The 18,262-nt window shown below is 38.0% G+C and overlaps 1 protein-coding gene and 1 pseudogene across 1 annotated transcript in view; both read right to left on the minus strand.

The window, feature by feature from the left end:
- The window catches only part of LINGO2 (leucine rich repeat and Ig domain containing 2), a 1,702,561-nt gene that overhangs the window by 1,647,115 nt on the left and 37,184 nt on the right, over positions 1-18,262 (minus strand). The gene's annotated exons all lie outside the window — the stretch shown is intronic.
- LOC138162990 (M-phase inducer phosphatase 2-like) lies at positions 4,388-5,798 on the minus strand (annotated as a pseudogene).

Raw genomic sequence — 18,262 nt, forward strand, 5'->3', positions numbered from 1 at the left:
TAATAACCTCAAACTGCTTCATAAAACAAAGATCTCTCTTTTAAATGAAAATAACAATATTCTTCCTATAATATTATATTCTAGTGCATCATAGAATGCAATAATCACCAAGGAACTGAAGCTGATGATACCCCAAAGGACAATAGAAAGTGTGTGATGTGTATGAAAGGCAAATTAAAAATACACTATTGAAGTGGAGTAAATGATTCTCTGAGAGATATGACACTTCCCTGTCCCCCACCCAACAGGCTAGTCATGTAGCATGAGAAAGAATAACAAAATAAAAATTGCAATAACTGTATTGCTATTGATATATGTATAATATCAATAGAACTAAACAATGCCCCAGAGAACTTTGGGGAAAAATAAAAGAACAGAAAGGAAAAGAAAAGAAGAGGAAGAAAAAGGAAAGGAAAAGAAGAGGAAGGAAAAGAAAGAATAACTTGAAAAAGAATTACACATCAGAAGCAGGTTTAGAACATTTACAATTTACTACATTGGAAAGATTACACCATGGATGAAATTGAAGATGCTTCAGGTATCAAATGTTTTCTGCAGGTTTTTTGGCTAATGTTTTATTTTAATATGCATTAATGATGTTTCTCAATTGGTCACTTTCTTTGCATTATCTCTCCTTGCTTTAACTGGCAGGATCCTATTTGTATAACAATGGCAATTTTGATCCCTTTTTCTTTATATCAGTGAAAATTTTACATAGCAGAAGAATTCTTTGGGTTTTTTTATGTTTTATAGGATTCATTTGTTAATAAATATAGAACAGATTTCTTTTTCTTTCTCCTTTGGGAGTTTGTATTAGAATTGTCCAACACATTTTTTATGTTGTACATTTACCAAAGCTATCAACCATGTATAATTAATACTTCCTTCAGACCTCTATTGAAATCATACTGTTCCTGTAAGTCACAATTTGCATATCACTTCTTCCACGATGCCTTTTTAAAATCTCACTTTAGCTTAATGTGATATCTTTCTTCTTCTGCTAAGTATTTTGTCAAGATCTCTCTTTTGCCTTTTTTTTAACATTCTATTTTTTAGTCATCCAATACATGTTTAAGGGTTTGTTTCAGACACTGTGCTAAGTAGTAGGGATATAAAGAGTGGGAAAAATGGTTCCTGCCCTCAAGGTGTTCACATTCTAATCTAATAGAGTGTGTCATAATCATAATTTGTTTTCTTCACCTAGGTACTTATTTTTTCATTGTCATATATGAGCACTCTACTCAATGCTTTACATATAGCAGATGTTTAATATGTATTTTAATGACTGCTTTAGTAAAATCATCTATTATGCTATAAACATGCAATAATTCGTGCACTTTACATATATTAGCCCTATGTATCCTGCCTTTTGTGGATAATCTCTTTAAGAAGACCATCCACATTGGGAACTCACGGAATTGTGGAACTGAACATTGTAAACTAAAAGTAAATTTAAAAAAGAAGATGATCATAGTAGGTGTCTCTACTGCCTCCCTCCTCTTTTCAACTGTCCACAGCCTCACTTTGATTTTCATCCAAAATTCAACTGAACTTGCCTTCTCCAAGTTGCCAACGAGATTTTATTGGTCAAAGCGAACTTTTCTTGGTCTTATTTTTTTTTTTACTTTTCATCAGTCATTGACCTGGCCCTGCTGCTCTTTTCTCTAAAAATTCAAAATAGTCTTCTCTTTCTCCTTCTCTGATCCTCTCATGTTGCATCTTCATCCCAACAAACCCCATCTCAGCAGACAAGCTGGAGATCCTGCAGCCCAGCTGGGTGGAGCCAGCAAGCATTAACAAGAGAAGCCCAAGAGAGCCTTAGCACAACCAGAGGAATCTACAGACAGGAGCACTGCCGGCAACCAGATGCTGAGCCTGCCTGAGCTGTAGCTTAGGGGCACAGATGAGAAAACCTGAAGTGGCCAGACCACCCATCCCCCACACATTCCTCTTTGAGCCTCAGGGTAACCCAGTGGAAACACTGAGAGTGCTGGCTTTGGCCTCAGTCTGAACACCCAGAGGCTACAGAACACAAAGTAAACAACCAAGCCCCTAGCTCCCAGCCTCAGCAGTGTGGGTGGGAGCCCTCTGTATTCCAGAAGCAGAAATCCACTATAAAAGTCAAGACACAGGCAATCACCATGGGCAAGAATTTCAATATTGACCAGAATATCATTTGTAGAGTTGTCTTTGGGTTATCAAAAAAAAGGTGTTTGCTATGAGCAAGGGAGTTATATTCACAATATTCTGGTAGTCTTTACACTGCTTTATTTTGTACTCCATGGACAAATTTGATTGTTATTCCAATTATCTTTTGATTTCCTACTTTAGCATCCCAATCTTTTATAATAAATGTTATATCTTTTATTGGGGTGGGGGTGTTATTTATAGAAGTTATTATAAGACTTCATAGAACTGAGGAGCTTTATTCTCTGGCAATGATGATTGAAGAATAATCAACATTGAGATGTTGAATGTTTTACCTTGGATTTGAACAGAAATCCTTCTATCCTTTTTTTTTTTTTAGCAATCGGGGTTAAGTACCTTGCTCAAGGTTACACGGCCAGGTGTTTCTGGGTGGGTGCTAAGTGTCTGAGCCCGGGGTTCGATCTCCAGGTCGTCCCAACACTGGAGCTGGTGCTCTTACTCGCTGTGCTACCTGGCCGCCCCTCTTCTATCCTTTTTTGAAATTATTCTCCCGTGCTGCTTTTCTTTCCCTTTTTTGACTATGAAGCCTACTTCATCTTGCCTACAATAGAATTTATAATGATCACCTGAGATATCAAGGAAACATATCATGCAAAAAAGGGCATGATGAAAGGCAAAAATAGTAGGGATTTAACAAAAGTAGAAGAGACTAAGAAGAGGTGACAAGAATATACAGGAAAAAAAACTATACAAAAAAAAATAAAAGATCTTAGGGGCAGGTGGTGGAAAGGCTTAGCTTGGTGGAAAGCAGAAAATTTCTTGAGCTCTCCCCCCAAACCTTGCAAATACCTGTAAAAATTACTCTATGCAAATTCTAGAGTTACAGAACCCAACAGATGACAGAGAGAAACAAATCTGCAGCCCAAGACAACCTGGATGATTGACAGGAAAGATTTGTTGCACCATGTTGGGAATGGAACACAGTCCAGTGTGGGCTGTGCCAGCAAATATAGGGTCAGAGCAAACCTTAGGGGACTTAATCATTGGCAGCTGTGGCAATTTCCAGACTTCTCACTCCACAAATGACAAATAGAACATAGAAGGTCAGTGGGAAACCTCTGAATCTCTGTGGGATATGGGTGGCGGAGGAACAATGTCCGGTCCCAGCCATGAGGCAGCAGAGGTGGCAGCAGCAGTGACAACAGCACTGCTTCAGGAGCTCTAGTACCACAGACAGTGGGAAATCAAGTAATTGATAAGAGGGGGATTGCAGGGATCTTTTTTGCTGGCAAGGAAGCAGGTTTCTCTTGCTTTGCCTGGACTTGGATTTGGGTCACAATCCTAGGTGGTGGTCCTGCAGTGAGGAGAAGTGCTGTCATGGTGCAGCTTGTGGCAGTGATGGAGATGGAATCTTCCTCATAGTTCCAATGCAGAAAAGTGTTCTTGGGGCCACTCACAGACAAGAGCACACACCACAAGAGTAGTGAACACCTCTCCCTTGCACATAATACCTTGGAAGAACTGAAAATTTACAGGTCCTTAGACGTATCTATGAAAACAGCTCCACAAAACCGCTGTAGCCTGGGATAGTACACCTACACCTAACCCAACCCCATGGAAAGTAGAGTACTATCTTTACAAGGAGATAGAAGGTCACATATTCTACTGGAAAAATGAATAAACAGCATTAAAAAATCAGACTATAGAAACTGATTTTGGTAACAAAAGCAATCAAAACATACAACCAGAAGAAGACAAGGAAGTCAAAGCTTCTACATCCAAAGCCTCCAAGAAAATTATGAATCAGTCTCAGGCCATGGAATGTCTCAAAAAATGATTTTGAAAATCAAGTAAGAGAAGTAGAGGAAAAACTAGGAAGAGAGGTGAGAGTGATGCAAGAAAATCATGAAAAATGAGTCAACAACTTGCAAACAGAAACCCCAAGAAATACTGAAGAAAATAACACATTCAAAAATAGACAAAAAAAAATCATACCAACTCATGTTGGGCAGAATTTCTGTGACAGGTACATATTAAGTGTTTTTCATGTGTGTGAGAGTGGTAGAAATAGCCTTTAATGTGCATGAATATAAAGATGTCAACCCTATAAACCTACAAAAATTTCAACACCTGATCAGGAGAAGAGTAGTTTCCACTAATAGCTTCTGAGGCACCTAACTCAGTACTTGACATGGAAGAACGGTGGAAAATATTGGTCTTACTTAGCTCCTCCCTCCCACACCATATAACCCATGTAACAAAAGGGGAGCTCACAGTTGAACATACTGGACAGCCTAGTGTCTAACAATATTCTAAACTAAGTCACCCCCAAGGCATGCTGTGCAATTCTTTTTGATTTTTTAAGTTTTGCATGATACCTGAATCATGTCTGCCCACCACTCCCACAATGCCTAGTTCTCTTGTCTCTACTCAAATATCCTTGGGGTCTGATTATAAAAAATCATGTCTTTTCTTCAGTGTGGCTCTTCAGAGGAAACCCCCTGAAACCTTCTTAAGTCTTCATGATTTATGTGAGAATAATTCTGCAATTCACGGAATGTTGGGTTGTGTGGGAATAAGTCACAGTAGCCTTCATTGAGAATGTACAGTTCAGGATAGTACAGAACAAGGTAGTGATGGGATTCTCTCTCTCTTTCTCTGATGAAGTGGGGCATTTGAGGTCCTCTCTCCAAGGAGAATTCACAGTAGAAATAAGAATGATCCTCTTGTTGGGGATGATGGGAGAATGGTATTCGCCAGCAGAAAATTCTCTAAATCTTGTTTTAAGGAAAGGTTTACTGTACCCTTGATGTGCCCACCCTCAAATTCATAAGGATGTCCACAGTTCAGGATAACACATTTCTCAATGATATTGGTAAAATTCCCTGTTAATATGGCCAACATCATCTCTGGTGTTATATACTTAAGGTCTTCATGCTGCCCATCTGTAGGACAAATATAGTAGAGTAATCCCCAATCAGTTATTGTTTAACATGGAGTCATTGTTTAGCATATTCTCAATTTTGTCAAGACATAAAGACTTTAAATAAACAATATGAGCTTTCAACTCCACTTCCTTCTCCAGAGTGGTGGCTGAGATGGTCATGCATTTCCTGAGCTTCTTCTTAACTGCTATGTTCTTGCCTTAGGGCCACTCCAGCCTCTTTAAGATGTGTCCTATCAAGGTTCTGGACATGGAAGGAGAGCAAAAGAGTTCTGACACTTTTTGTGCATGACCAAGAGTGTTTACATTCCTCCTTGTCCAAGGGAGAACTTAAGGGATTTTCCATCTCTGGGGAAATCTCTTCCTCATTATGCTCTTTGTGGACTTGATGGAAGCAAAATTCTACCTTGATGTGAATTTCCATCTCCTTTGCCTCAAATTCTTCTTCAGGTATTGATATGAGCTCATAGTCCTCCTCAGATTCTGAGCTACCTCTCCTGGGATTTCCTAGAAAGAGGGGTAGCAGGTTTGACCTAGTAGGGTCTTTTATCTTCAGGTCATCCTCTAGGACCTTCATAAATCTATCATAATCATAATTGATGTTCTCTCCAATGATAGATAACAGAAATCTTGGGGAAGCTATGTGGGGGCAGGGGATTCAGGTCCTCTACCTTCTCTACTGGAACAAAACCCATCAGATCAGGCACTGAATTTGATTTCCAGGCAAATCTCCCTCTGGCCGACTCTTTCAGTGGCAGTTGAATAGCAGTACCCCACATGTTTGGAGAGCACTTTGAAGACAAATCCGTCTTTTTCTATGTCTTCTCTGCTCTAGGTGTTCAGTTTATTGTCACTCTTGCCCATCTGGTGCATATCCAGGCCCCTGGATTTGGTGATAAATCGTTAAGGCTAGGCTGGATCACAGAAATTGAATAGGCACAGATTGGAAGCATCTGATGGGAAGTTTCTCTCCTTGAACTTGGTTAACCTATCCAATTGCCACCTGAAAAACCCCGGCCATTACCCAGGGATCCACAAGGCTTGGTGAATCCAAAGAGAGACCTGCATCTGAAAATTCTGGTGCATCTGAGGACTCTGAAGACAAGGATTTCTGTATTGTGAAACAACTCTGTTCCAAAGGCCTGGCTTTTTTTCCCCTCCTTTTTCTCCCTTCTCTTTGCAGTGTCACTCCCTAGTCCAGGAAGATCTTTCATCATTTCCATGAGTGAAGTGACTGGGAAGGAGTAGGGTCTGGGGAAGGGAAGAGCCCCCAGGCACTGCGCTGCAGCTGTTCCAGAATTAGATAAATTGGGCTGCTGGGCGACAAGCCTCTCCCTGTGTCTGGGGTTGGGGGTCTGAGTCTGCAGAGGCGTGCCTGAGAATTGGCTGCTCTTCCATCACTGTGGCTTAGGAAGGGGAGGGAGAGAAAGGGAGAAAGGCAGTCACGTTGGAACACTGGCAAGGCACCTCCTCCTCTCTGGAGAAATATTACTGAAATTGCAAAATGCAGGAAGATGCACCCAGAGTAAAACAGGCAGAGAGCAAATGGAGGGGTGCTTTGGAAGCTCGAAGGTGCACAAGTAACTAGGGGCCACGGTACACACTGCACCAGAGCATGAGGACACACAGGTACTTGGGAGAAAGAGACTTGGGAGGACTCAGGGCGATAAGGGGGGAAGGAGATGGATTGAGCAGTGGGGGTGAAATAGCCAGGACAATGTGTTGGAGGAGCAAGATGGGGTGGAGAGGAGCCATAGGTCTGTGTGATGCTCCTGGCCTGTCTATGAAGGCAGAAGAATTGTGCCTTATCTAATTTTAGACTTCATGTAGCCATGTACAATATAGATGTTTGATAAATGGTGGTTTGGTTCAATTAAGCAAACATTTATTAAGTAACTACTATGTGTGGATTACTGTAGGAGGTGTCTGGGGATAAAAAGGCTGAAATAAAAATAATACTTGGCTTTAAGAAGGTGATATTCTTGCCAAAGTAAATGGAATAAACTATCTTCAATTTTTTGTTGTTGATTTGCTTCCTCTTATAAGATGCTATCTCTATTCAGATATTTTGAAATAAAACAAAGTCCTAATATAACAAGTCATGTTATTATAAAGCAGCAAACATTCTACTAATATTCTATTTGCACAAGTTCCCAAATACCACTAATATTGGTGTAAGGCAAATAGCAAGGAATATTTTAAATGTTTCATGATACAAATGACTTTTATCCTTTTTATTTTTTTTCAAAATTCCCCAAAGAAAAATTATCTCATTACTGGAAAATCAAACTCATGAAGAAAAATCCTTCAATTTCAAGTGTATGTAGGAAAAATACAAATCAAAATAATGATTTCCTTGCTTATCACTTAAATATGCTTAATCTTACTACCATAAAAATGCTAATATTATTACAAATATGAGCCATAGGAAGTGCCTATGGGCAGAAGATAACCAAAAAAATTTTGGAAAAGTCAAAATAGCCAAAGGTCAAAAACATGGAACTCCTTTTGATGGAGATTCATATAATAAAATATTTTAATGCGTAACCCTGTACAATGAAAGAACATTTTATTTTTGTGATAGAAAACCTGGGTAAATATAAGGAACACACAACATGTTTTCCAAAATTCTTCAATTGCAGAAGCACCTGGTTGGTTTTGATTACTCACCTGTTTTTGTGGTGGGTAAAAAGCCAACTTTTCCTACTGCCCATTTTCCAGATATGCAATCTCTAATAGATGAAAAAAGTAGATAGGTATAGAGTATAGAGTACCAGACATGGATTCAAAACATCCAAGTTCCCATCTGACCCCAGACACATATTAGCTTTGTGACTCTGGGCACATCACTTCTGCCTCACTTCCCTGATCTGTATAATGAAGGCAATAATAGCACTGATCTCTGCAGAGTTGTTTTAAGGAAAAAACGAATTAATATATTGACCCCATTCGGAGTTTTCTTTGCAAAGATACTGGTGTGGTTTGCCATTTTTTTCTTCAATTTATTTTACAGATGATCAAACTGAGAACAAGAGGGTTAAGTGACTTACCCACAATCACACAGCTAATTAATATCTGAGACCAGATGTGAACTCAAAAAGATGAATCTTCCTGACTTCAGGCCTGACACACACCCCATCACCAGCTGCCCCTAAGTAGACCAATAGCAATGTTAAATTTTGAAGCAACTGGAGAGAACATATGGGTCTAGCTCTTCTGTACCACAGTTTCTTTTTTATGAATGGTAACTGGTTAGGTATGACTTCCCTGTACAGGTGGGCTTCTGAATATTGGCTCAAGTTTCCAGAGTGAATATTCCTTTCTAGTAACCATGATCTCCAAACCCACTGACAGAGTTTTTGAAAAATCACTGCAGCGCTACAACATTTTACCTCCAAAATGTTCATGAAATGTGTCATATTCATATTCCATTTTTTCTCTATTAGCAAAATCAATGGTTATGAAAGGAGTCTCCAAAGACTACTGAGATTTAGTCACTATGTGGTAAAACCCCGTGTTAGGCATCGGAAGCAAATATAACAAAGTATTCCATTGTCTTGAGATAGAAGCAGACTGCAAGGGCCCCCTAGTTTAGCACCTTGATTTTACAGACACAAGAACCAAGACTTAAAAACATTAAGTGACATGACTGAGATCATACATGTAAGCAGTAAATCTGGAATTCCAACTTATATCCTAGGTCTGGAGATAGATTACTTTTTTCATTGTTCCATTACTATAAATCCTACATATAATAGATTCTCAGTATTTCACGAAATTGATTCAATGAATCCTTTGCAATTACAGCAACATAGCCAGATGGATGAAATACTAGAATTTACTAAGCAGCCTGATTTGTTATCTTTCTTCAGTTCCTCCTTCAGTGAGCCAAATGTACTGTAGATTCCTTTCAGGAGAACACCATCAGGAAATTGTTGTAAGATAGTTAAGTTGCCAAATGAAAGTATCGTGTGAAAAAAAATTCTGCATAGTTTTAAAATTAATTTCTCCCCAGGTTTTCTTAGTAGTTCCTTAGCTTTAAAATATTGCATCAATCTTGTTATAGCACTTGCTGTAACACTATTTAATGAAACATCCCAGGTTTATAAACTTGATATTATCCTTGACACCTCACCCTTCTTCATTCCAAGTATCAAATGGGTCACATGATGCTGCTGCTTGTAGAAGCATAACTCCATAACATTTCCTATATCAACTCCTCTCTACTAACAAAGGTACCACTTTAGTTCACATTTCCATCACCTCTGATTTAGACTAATATCAGGACTAATTAGGCCCCTGCCTCCTTTCTTCCCACTTCAGTCCAAATCCCACACTGCTGCCTTTTTCTCTATTTTCTATCTAGCTAACCTATCTCCTTGTTCCAAGGTTACTAAAAATCTCCTGAGTGCCAAATTTTATAGTTTTTTAATCATTTCTCATATTCTAAATATCTCTATACATCTTAACATGTAAATATCTGGACATTTCAACTTCTAGATTTCAAAATAATACATCTATTAACTCATCCTGGGAAACTTCCTTCATGGCCTAACGCTTGGTCACCCTGGATCATCCTTTGTGACTTGTTCACCATGGAACATCCCTCCACAAGACCTGCCGCACTTCTCCCATTGGTGAATTCTTCCTAGATTCCCTTTTTTATGTGTATGAAGAGGTCAGTTTGGCCTGCCTCATTCCACTCCCAGCTTTTTCTTATTTTTTTTTAAACTTAAAAATACCTTCATCCTTGCCTCCTACAATTTCAGTTCCCTTTTGTCTATAGTCTTTTCCTGTTAGAGTGCAAGCTCCTTGAGGATAAGGACCATGTTTTTCTTGTATTTGTATCCCTTGCAATTAGTACAGTGCTTGGCACAAAGTAAGTACTCCTTTCTTCCTTCATTCATTCTTTTTTTCCTTCATTCTTTTCTCCCTTCCCCAACCCATCTCTCTGAAGCTTTAAAACATGTAATTTACTCCCTTCTCTAAACATTTCTCTTCCCTTAGCCTCTGCAATACTGCCCTTTTGTGGTTCTTCTTCTGACTTTGTGGCCATTTATTTTTTTTTCCGTTTTCCTTGCTGTTTAGTAATGCAATTCTCATTTCCTAATCATGTGTCCCCTAAACCTGCAGGACAGGTATTTTCTTCTTATTCTACACTTTTCCCATTGGTGATCATTTCAAAGTTTCTCATGGACTTAGATGACTTAACTAGGTGTAGATTTATGAATGTTAAATATTTATATCCCTTATCATAGCCTTGCAGTCATCTCATACTGATGCTTACTAGCTGGTCATTTCCACCTGGCTTTCCAACTGCCATATCAAAGTTAACGTATACAAAGTGGAACTAGTCATTTTATACACTAAACCTTCTCTTCCCCAAAATTTTATTCCTTTGTCTAAGATACTTCATTCTACTAGATACCCAGCACTGTAATTCAGTCATTCATGATTCTTTCTCCTCTTTCCTCTCCCAATCAGTTCCTTCCTATTGTCAATTCTACGTCAGTAACAACTTATATCTGTTTCCCTCCATCCACACAGTCATGGTCATATTTCAATTCCTCAACAACTAAAATATGGTAATAACATTCAAATTTTCTCCATGAATCTGGTGTCTTCCCTTTCTTACACATCTACAACTGTCAAGATAACCTAAGCAAAGGTCTGGCCACGTTTCTCCCATTTTCAAAAGCCTTCAAGGGTTCCCTACTTCTTCTAGGATAAAATGTATTATCACTTATACTTAAATTTAAGGATTTCTACAATGTGGATCTTCAGTGGGGCAAGGGCTTTTACACTACATGTTTCCCATTCCTAAACTTCTTTCTATTGTGTCCATGCTTTTGCACAGGCTGTTCCCCATCGCAACGATACCCATCTTCCTCACCTTGGATCATTCTACTTTCCTTGCCACCTCCTCACCATGACTATAACCATCTTTCTTCCAATGGTGAATTCTTCCTGGAGCCTCCATTTTGTGATGATCTTCAGGCTGGCAGGCCATTATCCCTTGCCCAGCCTGTTCCAGACTTTTTTTTTAATTTCATAATACCTTGATCTTCTTACTCTTCCCCTATCCCTCCATACCTTCATCATCTCTTCCTTTTAGACTCTTACTGGTACAGCCCAGTTCACATTGGCCTTCCAATGACCAGATTATTCTCAAGCCTGCTTCACTCAAGGGATAATATTTCCTTATTTATTGTAACTTCGAGGATATCATAGCAGAAACATTTCTAAAAAGTCCTACAATTTGCATTTATTACATTACATTTTCACATTAGATTCTATTATAATGCAAGAGGAGTTATAGCCAATGATTAACCATAGCTAATAATAAATAATAATAATAATAAAGAAGAAATCACAGAGATGATGTAATCAAACGCCCTCATTTTATACATGAGGAAACTAAGTCTCATGAAAATTAAGATGCTTGTACAAGGTCACAGAGTCAGTGTGAAAGTTGGAATTCGAGTCCAGCAGCATTGATTCCAGAATCTTTTTATGATATAATAGTGTTCCTGAAATTTTGTGTTCTTACATATTTCTGCATCAGAATGTAAAAGAACAATTCAAGAATGTAGCAGATGATTTTTTAAATAATGGGGTTTAATACTTTTCAGATAAAATATTAATACTACTATTCAAGAAATGTTATGACTTTTCTTAAGTACATTCAGCAAGTTGGAAAGAAGAATCTGTTCATGTTTAAAAGAGTAACCAAACAGATTGCTTTGTTTCTTTTTCTCCTGACTATATTTAATCCATTACGTCTGTCTACACTGGTAGGAAATTAAGAACATCTATAAATGGGGACTTTTTGGTTTATTTTCCAGTTTTCATCACCCAATTCTATTATAAACACAAGCAAATATCCACTGGTTTTAAAAACCCAATCCTCATTTTTGTCTCAGCAATATTTACTCTCAGTTAGCTTGAGGTATTAGAAGCATAACATTTTGAACCAATAAGGGATCTTACAAATCATCTTACCTGGGGATGGTGATCTTTTACTAGTGTCTTACAGAAAGCATTAAGGGACATTGACCAAAATCAAGTATTTTAGATCGATATTTTAAAATGCGAGCATATATACAGATATACATATTTAAATGATTACCATTTACACATACACACATTAGATACATCATTGTTTAGTACAAAATCATTGACTTTGAGTTAGATGGCCTGGGTTTCTTTGGCTTACTTATGTGGCTAAGTGACAAGTCCTTTGAAGTCCAGTTATTACATTAATCATATGGTAACAATGAAAGTTATGCTGCATACTATTTGAACGTTGTTACAAGCAATTTTTTTTCTGATTGTCAATAAACTATTATTTAACTATTGGATTCTAAATGTTAAATCATTTTCCAGTGAGCAAAGAATGGGTATATTCCTATCACACCTGGATCATATCAATCTTGGCATTCTTAATCTAAGTAAAAAGGAAGAAGAATGGGTCAGCTAGGTGGTTGAGTGAATAGAGCACTAGCCCTGGAGTCAGGAGAACCTTAGTGCAAAGCCAGCCTCAGACACTTAACACAAAAACAAGTCATGTGACTTTGGGCAAATCACTTAACCCCAAATGCCATCCAAAAAGCAAAAAAAAAAAGAAGGAAGAATGAAATTAGATCTAAGTGAAAGAATTGCTGACACACATTCCTTGGAGATTTTTTTTGTTCTTTTCTTGTTGTTGTTGTTAAATTTGTTTATCTACTTTTACTTTACAACATTCAGTTCCACAATCCCCCCTCGAGGCAGGATGCAATCTGATATAGGCTCTAAAAATACCTTCACATTAAGCATTAGTCAAGTTGTAAAGAAGAATTTTAACCAGTGAACAAAAAGAAAGAAAGAACAAAACAAAAGTAATCATAAAAGAGAGATCAAGTAGTTTGCTTCAATTGGCGTTCAAACGCGATAGTTCTTTTCTCTGGATGTGGATATTCTTTCCAACATGCGTCTTTTGGAGTCGTCTTATAACCTTGAATTGCTGAGAGGAGCCCAGTCTACCAAAGTTAGTCATCACACATATGATGTGTCTGTAAGTGAGTACAAAGTTCTCCTGGTTCTGCTCTCTTCACTCAGGATCAATCTATATAAGTCTCTCCAAGTTACTGTGACGTCCATCTGTGCCTCATTTCTCATAGCTAATTACATGCATATACCACAACTTGTTTAGTCATTCCCCATTTGACGAGCATCCCCTTGATTTCCAGTTCTTTGCCACCACAGGAAGAGCTGCTATAAATATTTTTGTGCAAATGGGTCTTCCTCCCACTTCTATGATGTCTTCCGGATACAACCCTACAAGTGGTATTGTTGGGTCAAAGGGTATACACTTTTTTATAGCCCTTTGGGCATAGTTCTATGTAAGCAAATAATTTGTAACATTCAAAATCATAGCACAATCAATATAAGAAAAAGTATACATAGGATAATATATACCAGACAATACAGCATGCTCCCACTGGAAGGAAGATAACATAGTTCACAAAAAGAAAGGGTCCCAAATTTGCCCCCAAGAAACTTACTGACGTCTCTAGAAAAGGAATCTTGGGATAGGGACATGATGGAGGGTACTTTCTCCCATGTCTTCCCACAGTCTATTCCTTCAGATACCTAAAATGGGACTGGCCTCATCCAACTTCTCCCTCTAAGATCAAAGAAGACTCTTTTCAAACCATAAAAACCCCTATGCAAATGTGAACATGCTAAATATGTGTATTTATTCTGTAATCAACCAACAAGTAAACCCTGTGGTCCCTCTGTTACTCAGATTCAAAGTGGACCAAATATGTAGCTTGGATTCTGACCCAATATATAAACTCAAGTATCATTTGAGAATCACATATCAAAAAGCCAAACATTTAATTGAAACATACTTGCAAAATGCATAGTGTGACTATGTATGTTGGTATAGAGCAGGATAATTATTAGCCTACATGAACAAATAAGAAAAATCTTAAATAGTTTTATGTGACAGTAGGCAAAGAACAAATTTGCCCATTAGAAAACTCACATTCTAACATAAGGTAGAGGTGCTCTATGTCACAAATAAAATGCTACCGAAGTCAACTTTTGCTACTGTAGTCAGTCATCTGCCACTGCTGCTTGTCATTTATGAAGATATTTCTCTACTTTCCCCCACTTAATTGTATTTTACTTTTTCCAATTACATGTAAAGGTGGTTTTCATCATTCACTTTTTTACTTTTTAACTAATTCATTTATTTTTAGGTTTCAACATATACTTCCACCAGATTTTGACTTTCACATATTCTCCCCATCTCTCCCTTCCCCCACCCAAAGACAGTGTGCATTCTGATTTCCTCTTCCCCCAGTAGGCCCTCTCTTCTATTACCACCACCCCTTGATTTGCCCCCTTCCCTTCTAATTTCCAGTAGGGTCAGATAGACTCATATACTCCATTGCTTGTATATCTTATTTCCCAATTGCGTGTAAAAACTATTTTGAACATCCATTTTTAGAAGTTTTAAGCTCCACTTTCTCTCCTTTCCTCCTTCCCCTCCCATACTCATTGAGAAGACAAGAAATTTGATATAGGTTATCGATATGTAGTCATGCAAAACACTTCCATAATATTAATGTTGTGAAAGACTAACATTATTTCCCTCCATTGTATCCTGCCCCCCCTTTTTATTCTATTCTCTCCTTGGAATCTTTCCCTCCTCAAAACTGTTTGCTCCTAATTACCCCCTTCCCCCATTTGACTTCCTTTCTATCATCCCTCCATACATACTCTTACATACATCCCACTTTCTTGTAAGGTAAGATAGATTTCCATATCCAATTGAATTCTTACACTATTCTTTCTTCCAGCCAAATCTGATGAGAATAACGTTCACTCATTCTCTCTCATATTCCCCCTCTATCCCTCCACTGTAAAAGCTTTTTATTGCCTCTTTTTTTGTTTTAAAATTTTTTAAAAAATTTTTTGGAGGGCAATTGGGGCTAAGTAACTTGCCCAAGGTCACATGGCTAGTTTTTGTGTGTGTTGTCTGAGGCTGGATCCGAACTCAGGTCCTCTTGGCTCCAGGGCCAAACCTCTACTCACTACACCACCTAGTCACTCCTCTTGCCTCTTTTATGTGAAATAATTTACACCATTCTACCTCTCTCTTCCTCTCTCACCCCTTAATTTTATTTTTTAGATATCATCCCTTAATATTCAACTCAGCCTGGGCCCTGTATCTCCCCCACTTCTCTCTCTCTTTTCATGCTTCTATTGAATCTTGTATTTAAAAGTAGAATTTTATATTCAGCTTTCATCTTTTCATTAAGAATGCTTCAATCTAAAATGCAAAAGGGATAATTTTGATTTTATGAAATTGAAAAGCTTCTGTACAAAAAAAGCCAATGTAACAAAGATTAAGAGGGAAGTGAAAAATCAGGAAAGAATTTTTATCACCAATGTCTCTGATAAAGCCCTCATTTCCAAAATATACAGAGAATTGAGTCAAGTGTATAAGAATAAAAGTCATTCCCCAATTGATAGGTCGTCAAAGCATATGAACAGGCAGTTTTCAGAGGAAGAAATTAAAGATATCTATAGGCATATGAAAAATTCTCTCAATAACTATTGATTAGAGAAATGCAAATCAAGATAGCTCTGGGTTACCACATCTCGCCAGTCATATTAGCTGGGATGACAAAAGAGGAAAATGATGGATGCTGGAGAAGATGTGGACAAATTGGAGCACTGATGCATTGTTGGCGGAGTTGGGAAGTGATTCAGTCATTCTGGAGAGCAGTCTGGAACTGTTCCCAAAGGGTTATGAGTAATTTCATGCCCTTTATCCCAGCTATACCATTTCTGGGGTTGTATCCCAAAGAGATCATAGAAGTTAGAGGAAGACCCATATATACAAAGATATTAATAGCAGCTCTTTTTGTGGTGGCAGAGAATTGGAATTTAGGGGGATGTCCATCAGTTGGGGAATGGCTGGACAACTTGTGGTGTGAGAATGTAATGGAATATTATTTTGCTATGTTAAATAAGGAGCAGATAGACTTCATATTTAATTGGAGAGGCTTATACATACTGATGCTGAGTGAGAAAAGCAGAACCAGGATGAATCTTACACAATTATAGAAACACCGTATGTGTGACCACCAACTTTGATAGACTGGACTCTTTTCAGCAATGCAGGTTTATAAGCCAACTTCAAAAGACTCATGATTGAGAGAGATATCTATATTCAGAGAAAGAACAAGAAATAAAAGAGTTTGAATGCAGATTGAAGCAAACTACCTGCTCTCTGTCTTTTGATTGTTTGGTTTTGTTTCCTCTTTCCCATTGCCCATTCCATCTGATACAATCCTTCTTTATAACCTGACTAATGTCTAATGTGAAACTATTTACAGGTCTTATACTTGTTTGTATGGCAACATGGGAGGGGGAGTGGGAGGGGGGAGAAAACTTTAAACTCAAGGAATTTTGGAATTGAATCCTGTAAACTAAAAGGAAACAAATTAATAAAGACCATTTTTAAAAGAATGCTTTAAAATCCTCTATTGGAGTAAATATCTATTTTTTTTCTTGAAGTTTCACTGGGTAGGTGATTCTTGGTTTTAATGCTAACTTCTTTGACCTCTCGAATATCATAGCTCAGGCCCTCTAATCTCATAATGTAGAAGCTGCTTAATCTTGTTTTATCTTGAACATGTTTCCACAATACTTGAGTTGTTTCATTCTGGTTGCTTGCAATAGTTTCCCCTTGATTTGGGAACTCTGGAATTTGGCTACAACATTCCTAGGAGGTTTCTTTTTGGGATCTGCTTCAGGAAGTAATCGGCGAATTCTTTTCTATTTTACCCTCTGGTTCTAGAATATCAAAGAAGTTTTCCTTGATAATTTCTTGACAAATGATGTTTAGGCTCTTTTTTTTATCATGGCTTTCAGGTACTTCAATAACCTATAAATCGTCTCTACTGGAACTATTTTCTAAGCAGTTATTTTTCCAATGAGATATTTCACATTGTCTCCTATTTTTTTTTTCATTATTTTGGCTTTCTTTTATAATTTCTTGATTTCTCATAGAGTCATTGGTTTCCATTTGATACATTCTAATTTTTAAGGTAGCATTTTATTTGTTGAATTTTTGGACTTCCTTTTCCATTTAACCTAGTCTGCTTTTCAAGGTATTCTCCTCTTCAATTTTTTGGACCTCTTTTTCCATTTGGGTTAGCCCATTTTTTTACAATGTTATTCAGAGTTGATTTGGTTCTCCTTGAGCAAGCTGTTGAGTAATTTTTCATACTTTTTTGAATCACTCATATTTCTCTACCCATATTTATGTCTACTTGTCCTACTTGGCTTTCAAAATCCTTTTTGAGCTGTTCCATGTCCTGAGACAAATTTGTACTTTTTTTGGAGACTTTGGATGTAGGAGCTTTTACTTTGTTATCTTCTTCTCATTGTATGTTTTGATCTTCTTTGTCACCAAAGTAAGATTCTATATTCTGAGTTTTTTCCCACAGTTTTCTCATTTTCTCAACCAATTACTTGACTTTTTAACTCTTTGTTAAGGTAGGGCTCTGCTTCCAGGGTGGAGAGTGCACTGTCTCAAGGTTCTGGGATATTTTGTAGCTGTTTTTAGAGATATTTCTAGGGATCTGTAAATTTTTAGTTCTTCCAAGTTTATATGATGAAAGGAGAGGTATTTACTCCTCTTGTAGTCTGTGCTCTGCTCTGTGAGTGACCATAATCACTCTTTTCTGCCTTGGACCAGTGAAGAGGATTCCCTCTCCACTGCTGCCACAAGCTCAGATACATCAGTGCTTCTACTTTCCCCAGAACTACCACCCAGGATGGTGACCCACATCCAAGTATGGGCAAAGCAAAAGAATTGTGCCTCAGTGCCATCAAATAGATCCCTACAACCCCACTCTGATGAGCTATTTGACACCACCCACCCACCCATCATGATCTGTGGGCTGAGAGCTGTGGAAGCAGCAACTGCCCTGGCGATGGGGCTGGGGCTGGACCTTGCTTCTCTCTCACCCAGGTCAGCCAAACTTTTCCTACTGGTCTCCTAAATTGTCTTCATTGTTTGTGGGTTGAGAAGTCTGGAAACCACCACAGCTGCCACTGTTTAAGATCCCTCAGACCTTCTCTGGCCCAGTCTGTACTGGT

This window comes from Petaurus breviceps, unplaced genomic scaffold (genome assembly GCF_028583685.1).
Source record: "Petaurus breviceps papuanus isolate PSGF00001 unplaced genomic scaffold, PetGlider_PUasm1.0 125, whole genome shotgun sequence".
NCBI lineage: Eukaryota > Metazoa > Chordata > Mammalia > Diprotodontia > Petauridae > Petaurus > Petaurus breviceps.